This window comes from Dasypus novemcinctus, chromosome 15 (genome assembly GCF_030445035.2).
Source record: "Dasypus novemcinctus isolate mDasNov1 chromosome 15, mDasNov1.1.hap2, whole genome shotgun sequence".
Taxonomy (NCBI): Eukaryota; Metazoa; Chordata; class Mammalia; order Cingulata; family Dasypodidae; genus Dasypus; species Dasypus novemcinctus.
The window spans coordinates 2,786,004-2,799,324 of NC_080687.1; the positions used below are offsets into that span (position 1 = coordinate 2,786,004).

Sequence of the window (13,321 nt, forward strand, 5' to 3'; positions counted from 1 at the left end):
TGCAACAAACTTTGGGCTTTCTCATGTAAATGTGTCGGACACCCCTCATGTGATAAAGACAATCCATTATCTCATATATCAAATCAACCCAAAAAGGTTAAAATCATTTTTTCACTTAAAGTCTTCAGAGGTTCTCCAGACAATGCATTCAAAGTACATATTATGTCCAATGTCAAAAAGTCTCTTATGAGAGAACAGTTTGCGCTTATTACCTCTGTCCTCCCCAGAAGAGAGCATTTGTTACAGTGCTTGACTACAGATTGTCACACTGGCCACACGCTTGTGTGTTATGAGTTCAGAGGTGATTTCTAACTGTGTGTTCCACGAAACACTGACCTTGTCCACACCAATAGGTGATATTGAAACAGATGAACAAATCATGGCGGGCTTTCGTAGTCCATACGATTGTCAAATGTAGCATTACGCGGAGCTGAGGTTTTTTTCACTCCCTCTCAGGGTCGTAAGCCTCATGTGAACTGTGAATCTCCACGAAAGGAGTAGAGTCCGTAGCCTTCTCCAAGCATTGATCAGAGAACACTCCTCAAGGTTCCATGGAACAGTTTCCAGAGTTGCTGGCGTCAACTGCTCTTCTATTAGAAGCCGAAAGGAGTTTTATGGTGTGGGCAGGACTTTGATAGTTATTCACATGGGATCGTTCTGGAAGGAAGCGTGATTTAGAATGCCGTGCGTTGGTCACCCCTTAGTGTGCACTGAGTGCGGGTTTGGATGAGGGCGGCCACTCAGAAAATGAGAAGCAGCTGATCCCTTGAAATGGTGAGAGGAAGAACAAGGGGAGAACGGCCTGAGGTTATTACTCCTACCTCACAAATTTGCTAACAGACAGCTTTAAATTGCATATTCCATAAAATCAATGAATGTGATGGGTTAATCTTCCTTCAAACTTTCCTCATATTTAAAAATTCCAACTCCCTTACTTGCCAATCATTTAATAAGATTGATGGGTTTCTTCTGGCTCAGTCTAAACCTGAAGCATAACTTGGGAATCCACTCTTTATCCCTAACGGGTTAGTTCCTGTACCCTCAGTGGGACGAGCCATCGAATGGAATGGGATGCCTGGGTGATCAACATGTAAGATGAAAGAATGGAGTTGATTCTGCTTCTTTTGGGTCCTTTGGGTAAAACAACTCTTCATGTAGACAGAATTTATGTTTATTAATTCTACCTACATAAACTCACATCAAATGATCTATTCCAAATTAGCCATTCTAATAGCTATGTATGTCTGTAATGTCATCAGTTAGCAGGTGTTTCCCACTGACACTCTGAGGAACTGTGCACCATGTCAGTACATTAGGAAACAGGGACCTGTGTTAACCCATTCTAGTCTGCACCCTCATTAACACCAAGCCGTGGGAATTTGGCAGAATTCAAGGTCCCAGCCTAGATCCCCTGTAACCAGCCACTTCCCCTCTCCCCTGGCCTCAGGCTTTTACAGAACTACACAAAAAATCGTATATAAAAATTGTATATACAAAAGTATACAAAGTTATGCTCTGAAGAGAAGATTGCCAAGACATCAGTGTGATGGTGAGGCTAAGGTGTCAACTCGGCCAGGTAATTTTGCCCAGGTTTTGGTCAAGCAAGCACTGGGCTAACTGTAATATAAGGACATTTATGGGCTTTAGTCATCTGAGTTTACTGCACAGAAGACTGACTGCATCTAAGATCAACCTGGGAAATTGCCACCAGCAATGAGTGACGTTTTAGCCAATCAGTTGAATGCCTTAAAAGAACAAGTGATTTCAGCATCCAGAGAGAATTTCCCAGCTCGTCTTGGGACAACCAATGTCTCCTGGAAACTCATCAAGGACCTTCATTGTACCTGCATCGCAGCCCCTGGCTGCACCTGCCTGCGGAACCTGGACTTGTGCCTCCCCAAGGTCACGTGAGAGACTCATAAATCTCATAGTATTGACAGTTCTCCTGTTGATTCTGTTTCCCTAGAGAACCCTGACTAATATCAGCCAGCTAAGTTGAAATCCTCTCCTGGTACTCTTCCTGAAAATGACTTTTTGCACTGCAGTCCAACAGCTTTGTCACACTACACACAAATAATACTATAATTTGCATATCTCATTTAGAAAATTTTATGAAGCTTACGTGCATACCACTAAAATTCTGAGCTAAAGAAAGAACACAATTAAGAGCTGCTTCATGAGCCAATGTTGTTTAAGAGGGCTTTTCCTCTATGGGGCGTTGGTCCCACGTCTGGCCTCTAAGGAAGCCTGAGGCCGGGCCTGCAGCCCCTTCTCCTTCTCGCAGCGCCCTGCCTGCCTGGTGGGGCGGGAGTAATACCCGGCTCAGCGCGCCAGGCCCCTCCAGGCAGCACGTTCTAGGGAGGCTGGCGCAAAGGACGGTGTTAGCAATGCTAAAAACTAATAGCTAGGAAATGAAGTTCCCTCAACCTTGTCATTTGTGAGGTATCTGAAAAATTATAAACCACCTCTTCCTGATGAATTGGGGACACTTCACTACAATAACTGTGCATATTTCCTTCGTGTGTGAGAGTTAATTTTTTAAAGACAAAAGCTACTTTCACCATTTTCTAAGGACTATAATATGGTATTTATGGGGGGAAAAAATAAACTTCCATTATTTTCACACATCCCTGGTCTTCTGTTCTTTCTCCCTTCTGAGGTGGGTTGGATTGCGTACGCTGGAAAAAGACAAAGGCTTCTTCTCATCCGTTCCTCTGGTGCGAGCCCGTTGTAAACCTGTGGAAGGAGCTAGTCTCAGCTACCGGGTAGCCCAGCTGAGCGCGGCGAGGCCCTAACTTTAGTCCTGGAGGCTTTATGGAGAAAACACCACGTGAAGGAGCAGAAGCTCCTGTGAAGGAAGTCAGCGGAGCCCAGCAGAGGAAGGAGAAGACGCTGCCACAGGCGTCACCATGTGACCGAGAACCAAGGACCAGGGAGCGCCAGCAGCCAGCTCAGCACGTCAGACTCCAGGGAGAAAGCACCATCTGGCTGACACCTCATTCAGACTTCCAGGCTCCAAATCGTGAGCCAGTACGCTCTTGTTGTTTAAACCAGGAAACTAATACGCCACCAAAGCCAAATTGGAAGATTTATGGAATATTTGACAATGGTGGTTCTGTATCCAACCAGTGATCCAGCTTGATTGATTACTTACATAATTTAACTTAATTATTTCAGGAAATGTTTATACTGAAAATGCTGATGACACTGCCAAGGCAGGTACATACATGCAAACACACCCTACCAAATCATCCACACCGGGAGGGTTTAAGTGCACGGTACAGTTCTGCCTACACAAAGAAACGGGACATGTGAGGTTTCTTTTAACAGATTTTGGACCAGCACTATTAAGTTAGCAGAGTGCATGATATAAGGAGATCTTGTTGAAGTCCATTAATAAATGCAGTTTTAAAATAGTCAACATTGTAAGCACTCTATATGTATTTTATATTATTTTAGTGTGCTTACGAATCGTGTAAAGATTAGAAAACTGTGTTGCACTACGTGTCATTTTCACTAAACTGACTTTTTATTATATATATTCCAAGAGCTTCTAAGGGAGCCTCCATTTCCAGATGCTTAAAAAAGGAGATGTCCTCCAAACCTTTTCAAGTACTAGAGACTAAGGGTCTGCCTCCCAAGAGAGAGGCACGTCAGGTGCATGTTACCTGAGAGTCATCCTGCAGGAAATAAGGCTGACCCTGCCCAGCGACCAGGGCCCTGTTCATCTTGAGAACACGTCCTTGCTCACGGACGCTGCTCCTCTAGCTTGTAATTGGTCTTGGCAAGTTAGCAGGACTTCAGTCAAGGCCGTTCCTCCTCTCGTCATCTACAGATAGGGACACATTATTTAACCAACATCAGTTCTTATGCCAGTGCCTACCCAAGCCTTGGCTCTTTCATGTTTCTGTATTTTTATGCAGATCATTTCTGGTTTTCTCAGTTATCTTAAATCAAATATATTCATTTTCAATATCAGAAATAACTGATATTACATTTTGTTTTCCTATGTAGTCATGTCCAAACATTTTTAATTAAGATGCGTATGATTGCATTATAAATTAGTCTTCTTCCATTTATCCTTACTAAGTTAAACACTAGGGATTATATTTTTTATTTTATTAATTATGAGTTTAGGCAGGTTATATTATTTGTGAATTTTATCTCACAATAAAGGCAAAATTACAAGTTATCTGAATAGAAGGTGTTGGTTAGTGTAAATTGAGAGTGTTGTACAAGAACTTTCAAGCAAACTAGCTAAAAAATTCCTTTTCAAACCACAATTGATCCACCAAAAGACATGGGAAAAGATATAAACAATGAGCTCATTCCAGATAGAAATTCATGAGGATTAACATTTTTAAAGGATTAACATTTTTTAAAGATTTATTTACTTATGGCCCCTCTGCCCCCAGTGGCTCTCTCGTCTGTCTGCTCACTGCTCGCTCGCCTTCTCCAGGAGGCGCTGGGGACCAAACCCGGGAGCTCCCATGCGAGAGGGACGGGGCCACGGGCTGAGCCCCATCTGCTCCCAGGATTAACTTTTTGAGAACTTCCTGATCCATACTTATACAAAGCATTAAACAAAAACATCATAGAAATGCGATAAATGAAAACATTTTGTTTATGTTAATTATATAATAACAGAATGAGTCCCACATGTTAGGGTTTTTTAGTGATTTTTATTAATTATACAAGTAATTTCAAAGTTGTTTGCAAAATAAATATAAAGTTTTATACAAACAGTTATTCAAACCCAGAGAAAGCAACCAAGACCATGTTTATATACGCCCTTCAGTTCCTTTTCATACGCATTCGTGTTAGTTGAAACTTCATAAAATGATACTCTTTACATTTTTTCTTAAAGCTAGTGCTTTTCCACTATTATTCCACAATGTTCATAACCATCATTTTCATAACTATATGATAAATTATTGAATAGATAACTTTAAAGGTGCTTAACTATTGCTTTGCCGGTAAACCTTTGTGTTGTTTCCAGCATTTCACTGTTTTAAGTAACTGTGCCATAGATACATTCATGCATTTCCTTTTTCCTCGTTTTTCAGATGACTCTCCTTATTTACTAATAATAAACTTTATTTTTAGAGAAGTTTTAGATTTACAGAAAAATCACACTGCGAGTATAGGCAATTCCCATATAACCCCGCCCACACCCACACACGAAGCTCCCCTATTAGTAACATCTTACACAGGGGGCGCACTTGTCACAGCTGACGAGCCAATGCGGAAGCACCGCTACCGACCAAGGTCCAAGGTCCCACTATGGCTGACACTTTGTGCTGTGCAGTTGCAGAGCCTTTGACAAATGGATCCGTCACTGCACTATCACACAGAACAACGGCAGTGCCCTAAAAACGCCCCGAGTCCACCTATTCCTCCCTCCCCCTCCCCTGCCCCAACCCCGGCACCCCCTATCTTTAGATTGATCAATGTCACAGGTTCTTCTTTTAAGCCCCGAGCCCCAGCAGGGTTGCAGCCAACCCCTGCTCTCCAGGGCTGCAGGTGGTTCTTGATAAATATTGTCCAGCTAAGTTGTACCAATTTAAGTGACAAAAGCAATATAATGACTGTCCTGGCACTATTTTCTAAAACTGGAAATTCATTATTTTACTTGAAAGACCCTGCAAATATGAATAGGATGTAGCACTCTCCCCTAAGGAATTCACAGCATAATAGACAAGACAGACGCCTAAATAATCATAATACGTTGCAATTAATGGTCTAATGGAACTTATTTAATTTAAAACAAGATTATGTATATATGTGGACATATTTATACATATACTTACATATATTTCCTCTGTTTCATCTATTGTCCATTGTCTGTAAAGTATATGGCTGCCTAGCTCTTTTCTAGGATTAGAGATAATGTTTGCCTTCCAAGGGATTTTAAGAAAGAGGGTATGTCATCTGTGAAAGAGACTACAGTGATAATCATTTTCAGATTTTAAGTCTGAAATTCCCATATAATGCAGGTGTATATGAAATGTGGCATATTCAGTTTAGCAAAAGGAAATTTATTGATTTGTTTATTCATGAAGCATTTGCATTTGTGTTGGAAAATCAGGATGTTCAGAAGACAAGGAACTTACCTGATACTGCCAATATTTGAATTCATAAAGACCCGCCAAAATGTCAATTTCCTCGATCCACATAGCATACATACATACATAAATGTGTGTATCTGTCTATATGTGTGTGCGTGTTAAACTCACACTCTGCCAGAGGAAAGTGCAGATGCGGCAGCTGGGTAGAGAACCCACATCCAAGCAAGGGCTTCTGATGAGCAAACCCATGGAAACACGTGGAGCTCTGGCGCAGCCAGGAAATGACAAGTGGCCCAGCTTGTCTAGTGTGCAGTGGTCAAAACCCATAAAACAAAGCCTACAGAGATTATGTCTAAGGCAAGTGCATTGATATAATCCTGGAATGAGGGCCTTTAGAATAAACATACAAGCTTTAATACTGTGAATTTGTGAAAATAACTTTTACTTCTTCATGACCTTTTTGCTTACTTTATGTTCAGGATTGTGTTCCACAGTCCAGGCTACCAACAGGGTAAATGCTGGACAATCTGGAGAAGGATATTTGCCCGCTGTGCTGAGTGCTTCAGAGTTCACAAACCTAATTCTCAGAGAGCCCATCGTAATCACCTACCAGCTTTATGAGCGACTTGGCTTCTGGGCACCGAAGTGCAAGGACTGTAACTTCCCACCTAAAAATAAGCATTTAATGTTTATGTACTTTAATTTCAGAATTAAAACAGAATCACTATCATTGGTTGCTTTGCCAAAAAGAATACAATAAAAAGCTGTTTTATTGACGCAAAGTTAATGTACTGTGAAATAACCAGCCAAGTTTTCCAAAATCTGATTCTACAACTTTGAAAGCAAATCTCCGTGAACTGAGAAGCCTGCATTGGTTTTCTACACTGATTGCTCTTTTCACTTGCTCTTTGCAACTTAATAGACTGATATGGAGAAATGCAGATGGGTAATGGAAGGAGGGCTGCCAGGACTAGAAAACATTCTTCCGTGCAAAATCGCAGTCATGCACACCAAAACTGATCTTCCACGCTCTCAAATATGCAGCCTGTTGGGCTGGCTTAACACATAACGTATTCCACTGATTCCCTTGGTGAGAACTGTTGAACTTTCCAACTGTACATTTTGTTAAACTTGACAAAAGGTTGTGCTTTTTATGCTTAAAGGCAGTCATGGCATTTTCTTCTGCCGAATCCACGGTTTTTGTTTTGTTATTTATCTGACTGCTATTGTTATTTAACCAGGAGTAAGGTCCCACTGAGGATGTATCCAGTCCATTGGGCAGATGCCCAGATCCCTATGATATCAACAATGTGTGCCTTGACTGCAAATGTGTATCAAGTACCAAGGGAAGTTAAATAGACTGCAAAGCATTTATCCCTACATGTACTCATTGACACAACACACAAATGAAATCAAGAGCACTCTTAAGCATAAAATATATAAAAAGCTCATGAAGACGTTCCGTTCTCACAGCACTCAAATCACTTCCCCGTAGTAACTTCCCCTGGTGGGTGGGGGGTGGGGTGGGCGAATGGACACCATCATATTCCCAGTATTGAAAAAGAAGCAACCCTAATTTCAGGCCAATGAATTTGTAAACTACAAAACAAAAAGATGAAATCCATCCTTGAGCCCAAAGCTTACGGAAGGAGTCTAAACGAATAAGCAAAACAAAATGAGGAAGCAAATGGCAGGTAAACAAGCTTGGCTCTGCGTCCTACTGAAATCACACTAAACAGAGAACTAAGTTATTCCAGAAGGAGTAAAATCCCAAAGCCAAAAAAGGGGGGGGGGGGGGGGGGGACAAGGAAATATCAAGTAAGAGGTAGAAAGAAAATGAGGGGAATTGAAAAGTTAATGGATGACTAAGCGCTAATTTGACTGACCTGGGAAAGACTAAACAAGAAAGTTTCCAGCATCTACTGCAGCTAGCCTGGGGGCAACAGGCCTGAGACACCGAGCCATGGGGACCAACCCCAGGGAAGCTGGTTTAAAACTGAGTAGATCCCCAAATGCTTTGACCTTCCTGGACAACCAGGTAGCCATCCCTCCGCCAGCCCAGCTAAAAACGTGGGATTGATTGTCTGGACAGACTGGTCCAGAGATGCCCTGAGCTAAAGGGTCGGTCAGGGCGAAGTTCAGAGACAAGGTGCCAAACCAAACTCAGAGGTTTAATCAGAGTCAGCATGGCGGTAAGTGCCCTCAGACTCCAGGGACAGATCTGAAGATCCTAAAGAGAGATCCGCCCAAGAAAAGAGAGCCACAGAGACAAACGTCTGGGGACTCCTCAAGAAAATGAGCAAATCCCACCACCTGACACACCCACCAGCACAGCTTCCAGAAGCCCTGTCAATGCCTCGTTCCTGAGTAAGAATGGCAAGCCTACCACGACCAGATGCTTAAGGAAACCGGCCAACTTGAAAGAGATTCAGCAAAATGTACAAACAGGACAAAGGGAATCCAAAGGAGGCAAAGACGCTACAGAAAGCAGAAGGAAAATTATTTTTTCAACACTTAATTAAGATCCCAAAATAGGAAACAAAAAAATGGAGGCATTTATTAAGTTCAGGGGGAAAAAACAGTATCAAAGAAAGAAAGGGTAATCATAATAAACTCTGCAGCTCACATGTGTACATTTTGAGTTGTGCTAATCTTAGCTCCAATATTGGTTTTGTTTAAAATCATAACATGGCCATATTTGGGGGTTGAGGAAAGGTGAGTCTGTGTGGGGAGGATGTCAAAATGAAGTCCTTTTTTATAACGATAAATTAAAATAAAAAGTAACAGCAATGGCTAGCACATTTTGGACTTATACTTTGCACATATTAATTTATGTCATCTTCCTAACATCCCTATGAAGTAAATACTACTATTTTTCACATTACACATAACATTTAGAAATATGAAGTCAAGACCAGAGGAAGGGTCAAAACAATTTAAAGTTCTTGCTCTTTGAGAGCAAAAACAAGTTATTCAAAGTGGTAGGGAAGAAGGATTCTGATGTATGTTGTCTTACAGGAGTGCTGAATTTTTACTAAATATGAACTTTGATGAAAAAATTAAAAACCAACTAAAAACAAAATTCAACCTGATAACTCATTTATCACCCATAGTAGTGCAAGTAATCTAAGAAAAATAAAGACCTTGATTCTAGACTGAATTTCACCTTTTGCAGATCTTCTAGAACATGGTATCCTGCATCTCACATCTCTCTTACAACGGCTCTTGTCTATTTGTTATAGATTTATTCCTGCTTTAGCTTCCTAGGCTGTTCAAAGCAGATACCGTGAAGTCAGTTGGTTTAAAGTATGGGAATTTGTTAGCTTACAGTGTGAGGCTGAGAAAATGTCCAAATCAAGTCCTCCACAAGGCGATGCTTCCTGAAGATGAGCTCCTGGCGCTCCTGTGCGCCTCTGCCGCACGGCAGGGCACCTGGCAGCTCCGCTGGTCTCTCCCTGCTCCTCTGGGTTTCATTGCTTTCAGCCTCTTGCTTCTGTGGCTTTCTCTCTCCCCCTCTCTGTATGCATCCCAACTGTAAAGGACTCCAGTAAGAGGATTAAGACTCATCCTGAGTGAGGTGGGCCGCCCCGTCACTGAAGCTGCCACATCAAAAGGTCCCACTTACAACAGGTCCACACCACAGGGATGGACTAGATCTAGGGACATGCTCTTCTGGGGCACATGCAGCTTCAAACCACCACAGCGCCCAGCCCTAAACACTGCAGCAGCCTCGTTCCTGGTCTTCAGAGCTCTTCTCATCCTGACACATGCTCGCTCCCTAGGTGAGCTCCTCTGGCCCATCCTAAACACCGTCTAGACCCTGGTGATGCCCATGCTTACAACTCTAGCTTCAACGTCCTGCTAAATTCCTCTACGTAGATGAGGTGACCACTCACCCCAGTTTGCCTGGGACAGATCAAGTTGTGCCTGTTGTCTAAACTTCTCACTAGGTAAGAGAACCTTTTGCTCTTAAAAGTGACCATCCCAGGGTCCACAGGATGGAGGAATAAAATAAGAATTAGAGTGGACTTACTGATATTCTATTGGGACTCTAGCAATGGAAGAAACTGTGGCATTGATGTGGAGAAAGTGGCCACAGTAGTTGCCAAGGGCAGGGAGAGGGAAGAAGAGATGTGATGTGGGGGCATTTTCGGTACTTGGAGTTGTCTTAAATGATATTCCAGGGACAGATGCTGGACCTTATATATCCTGCCATAACCCACTGAATGGACTGTGGGAGACTGTAAACTACAAGGTAAACTAAAATCCACGCGGTGCAGCAGTGCTCCAAAATGTACTCACCGAATGCAATGAATGTGCCACGCTGATGAAAGAGGTTGTTGATGTGGGAGGAGTGGGTGGTGTGGGGAGTGGGGTATATGGGAACCTCTTATATTTTTTAATGTAAGATTTTTTGTGATCTATGTATCTTTTTTTAAAAAAGAATAAAAAATGTATTTTAAAAAAAGGAAATGATATATTAGGAAATAAAAAAAAAAATAGTGCCCAGGTTGGAATGATAAATTATATGGTCACCCTACTTATATCAAATTACTAGTTAACATCTCCGTTTGGGTTTCAAATAGCTTCTGAAATTTAAATGATGGACACAGAAGCATAGGTTTCCTTCTACCCCTTCCCCACATTCCTCAGCTTAGAAAATGCAACACTGTTACTTGGATCATAGAAGTTTGGACTTTCCTTGGCTCCTCCCAAACCCCACAATCAGTCAGCTCTAACTTCAAAGTATAGCCAGGATCGACCCCTGCTCAGGTCCTCCCTCTCTGCCATCGTAACCTAAGTCGCCCGTAAACCTCAGCTGGGCTGGTGCAAGAGCTCCCACTTTTCCCTTTGCCATCCGTCCCAATATGTTTACCAAAAAGCGTCCAGAGTGATGTTTTAAAACACAGGACAGACCAGGTCACTTGCCGGCTCAGAACTCTTCAGTGAATCTCCTTCACACTGAGAATAAGACCCAAAGTCTCACCACGGCCTCCCTCTCCAATCTCCTCTCACTGCCCTCGGCGCTCCTTCTGCTCCCGCCTTCCACTCGCCAGCCCCCAGGACGGCTCCTCCTTCCCGCGGGCGTGCTCTTCTCTCAGGGGAGAGCAGGGTTCCCGCCTGCCTCCATGCACGCCTGCTCAGAGCTGCCCTCACACAGAAGGCCCTTACCCGTCCACACCAGCACCCCACCCCGTGCCTTGCTTTACGTCACAGCACTTACCACTGTGTGACGTGCTGTTTGTACTTCCTTTTTGTGCACTACATGCTCACACCCTGGAATGCAGGTTCCACGGAGGTTGGGAGTTTGTCCATTTGTTTACTTAGAAACACGTAACCCAAAGAAGGACTTCAACAAACATTTGAAAAATACAAATACAAATGAAATTTTTCTATGAGCTAAAATGCAAGGTAACAAGCATTTCTTGAATATTTGCTATGAAGCAGTGCTAATGATAATTATGGTGATCATTTATTGCATGTTTATGAAAGGATAGTCTCTGTGTTAAGTGCTCTACTTTCTTTCTCCCATTAATTTTCACAAAACTCTAAGATACAATAGTTTCCCTATTTTTACAGATGATGAAACAGGCTACAAAAACCCACGCGATTTTAATTCAGAGCTTTGGGGCTGCAGAGAGGGTGCCCACAGCCACTGAGTTTTTTCCATGTCCCAAGCAGCTCAATCCCATGTGTGAATTATTCTCCAAGTTTCAAACAACTCCCATCTCTAATCAGATCTTCAATATTTGCAAAGTGTTGGCGGAGGGGGTGGGGGGTGAGGGACAAACAGAAGATAGGCTTAAAGGGGAAACTTTTATTTTATATGACTTCTGCATAAATCTTAAACTCTCTATTATTAAAGTTGTCATTGTTGTTATTAAATTTGTTAGAGTACAGTGTACACAATGTAACTAATAAAATTCCAGAAGGGCATATACGGAGGGTGTAAAGAATCTTCCATATCCAACCCATCCAATTCCCATCCACCTGGGAAATGTCCTTCCACGCACTTCAGTGTTTCTGTCCTCAGGCATACACAAACATAAACGTCTACTTATAGAGATTTTATACTGGTTTTTCCTTTTTTACATTAAAGAATTCTCCGATTAAAAACATGGTTTGTAACCCGTACTTCTCAATGGAAATAAACCAGGGCTGTTCCTCCAGGTGAATCAAAAGATTTTTAATTAATTCTTTTTAATAGCTACACAGTATTGCATAGACTAGATGAAAGATAATTTATTCAACTGCTCTCTTAATGAAGGATTTTTTAATTCTGGCGATTTTGACACTGCTAACTATGCTATAATAAACGTCATTTTTATATGTACTGATACTTTTATTTCTTTAAAATTGATTTCCATAATTAGAGCTATAAGGCCAGAGTACGAGCTCTTAAATTTTAATAGATATTGCTCATTTCATTTTTTTCAATTACTAGAGCACTTTGTGGGATACAGCACAGCCTCACCAGTTCTAGGGGCCATCACTCTTTGAATTATTGTCAGTTTGATGGGTAAGCAATAGCATCACATTATTACTTTAATCTGTATTTTCTGACAACCAATGAAGTTGAATGTTTCTATATGTAATCGTGGCTATTTGAATTTTCTCCTGTGTAAAATGTCCACATAAATTGCTATGCTTAAAAATGAATTCCAGCTACAGAAGAGGCAAATAATAGAGGGCTTTGTTATATCTGAAGATGAAACTATTTGCATTCAGGTCAGAAGGTGGGACCTGGGTTGAGCCATATACTACATGCTGCAGCCTTTGAGGCTGCACTGTCTTGTCACATGACAGCTTCTGTGACAACGACAGCCAGATGCCTTGAGTTACTGTAGAACTTTTCTCACTGGCCTTTTTGCTTAAAAAATGGGTCTAAGGACAAACCAACAAAGTAACCTTCCTGTTAAAATTGTGTCAGTCCCATTTCTGAATTTTACATTACCATAAGTAGGCTCAAAAATAAAATTATCAAGAAAATAAGAGCCACTTGTTTAATTACAAAAACATCAAAATCTGTCAGCAGAATATCATTTTGATTAGAAACTATGAAGTATGCTTTTTACTGAAGGAGAATAATTTTGACACAGTTTAGGTTCAAAGGTATTTATAGTTTGGGAGAATGGGTCGTTAGGGTTGTACTATCTAAGAGACTTGAGCAGAAGAAAAGCAGCATTGAGTCCCACCTTCAAGATTGCATTGAACTCACTGAGCAACTCACAATGCCAATCTTCTTATCATGA

General features: G+C 41.7%; 1 long non-coding RNA gene across 1 annotated transcript; it reads right to left on the bottom strand.

The window, feature by feature from the left end:
- Positions 1 to 2,497: 2,497 nt before the first annotated feature.
- LOC139436479 (uncharacterized) lies at positions 2,498 to 6,736 on the bottom strand. The gene is made up of 3 exons (XR_011645740.1): positions 6,679 to 6,736; positions 3,669 to 3,829; positions 2,498 to 2,736 (listed from the first exon to the last, which is right to left on the bottom strand). It is a non-coding gene; the product is annotated as an uncharacterized lncRNA (long non-coding RNA).
- Positions 6,737 to 13,321: the final 6,585 nt, after the last annotated feature.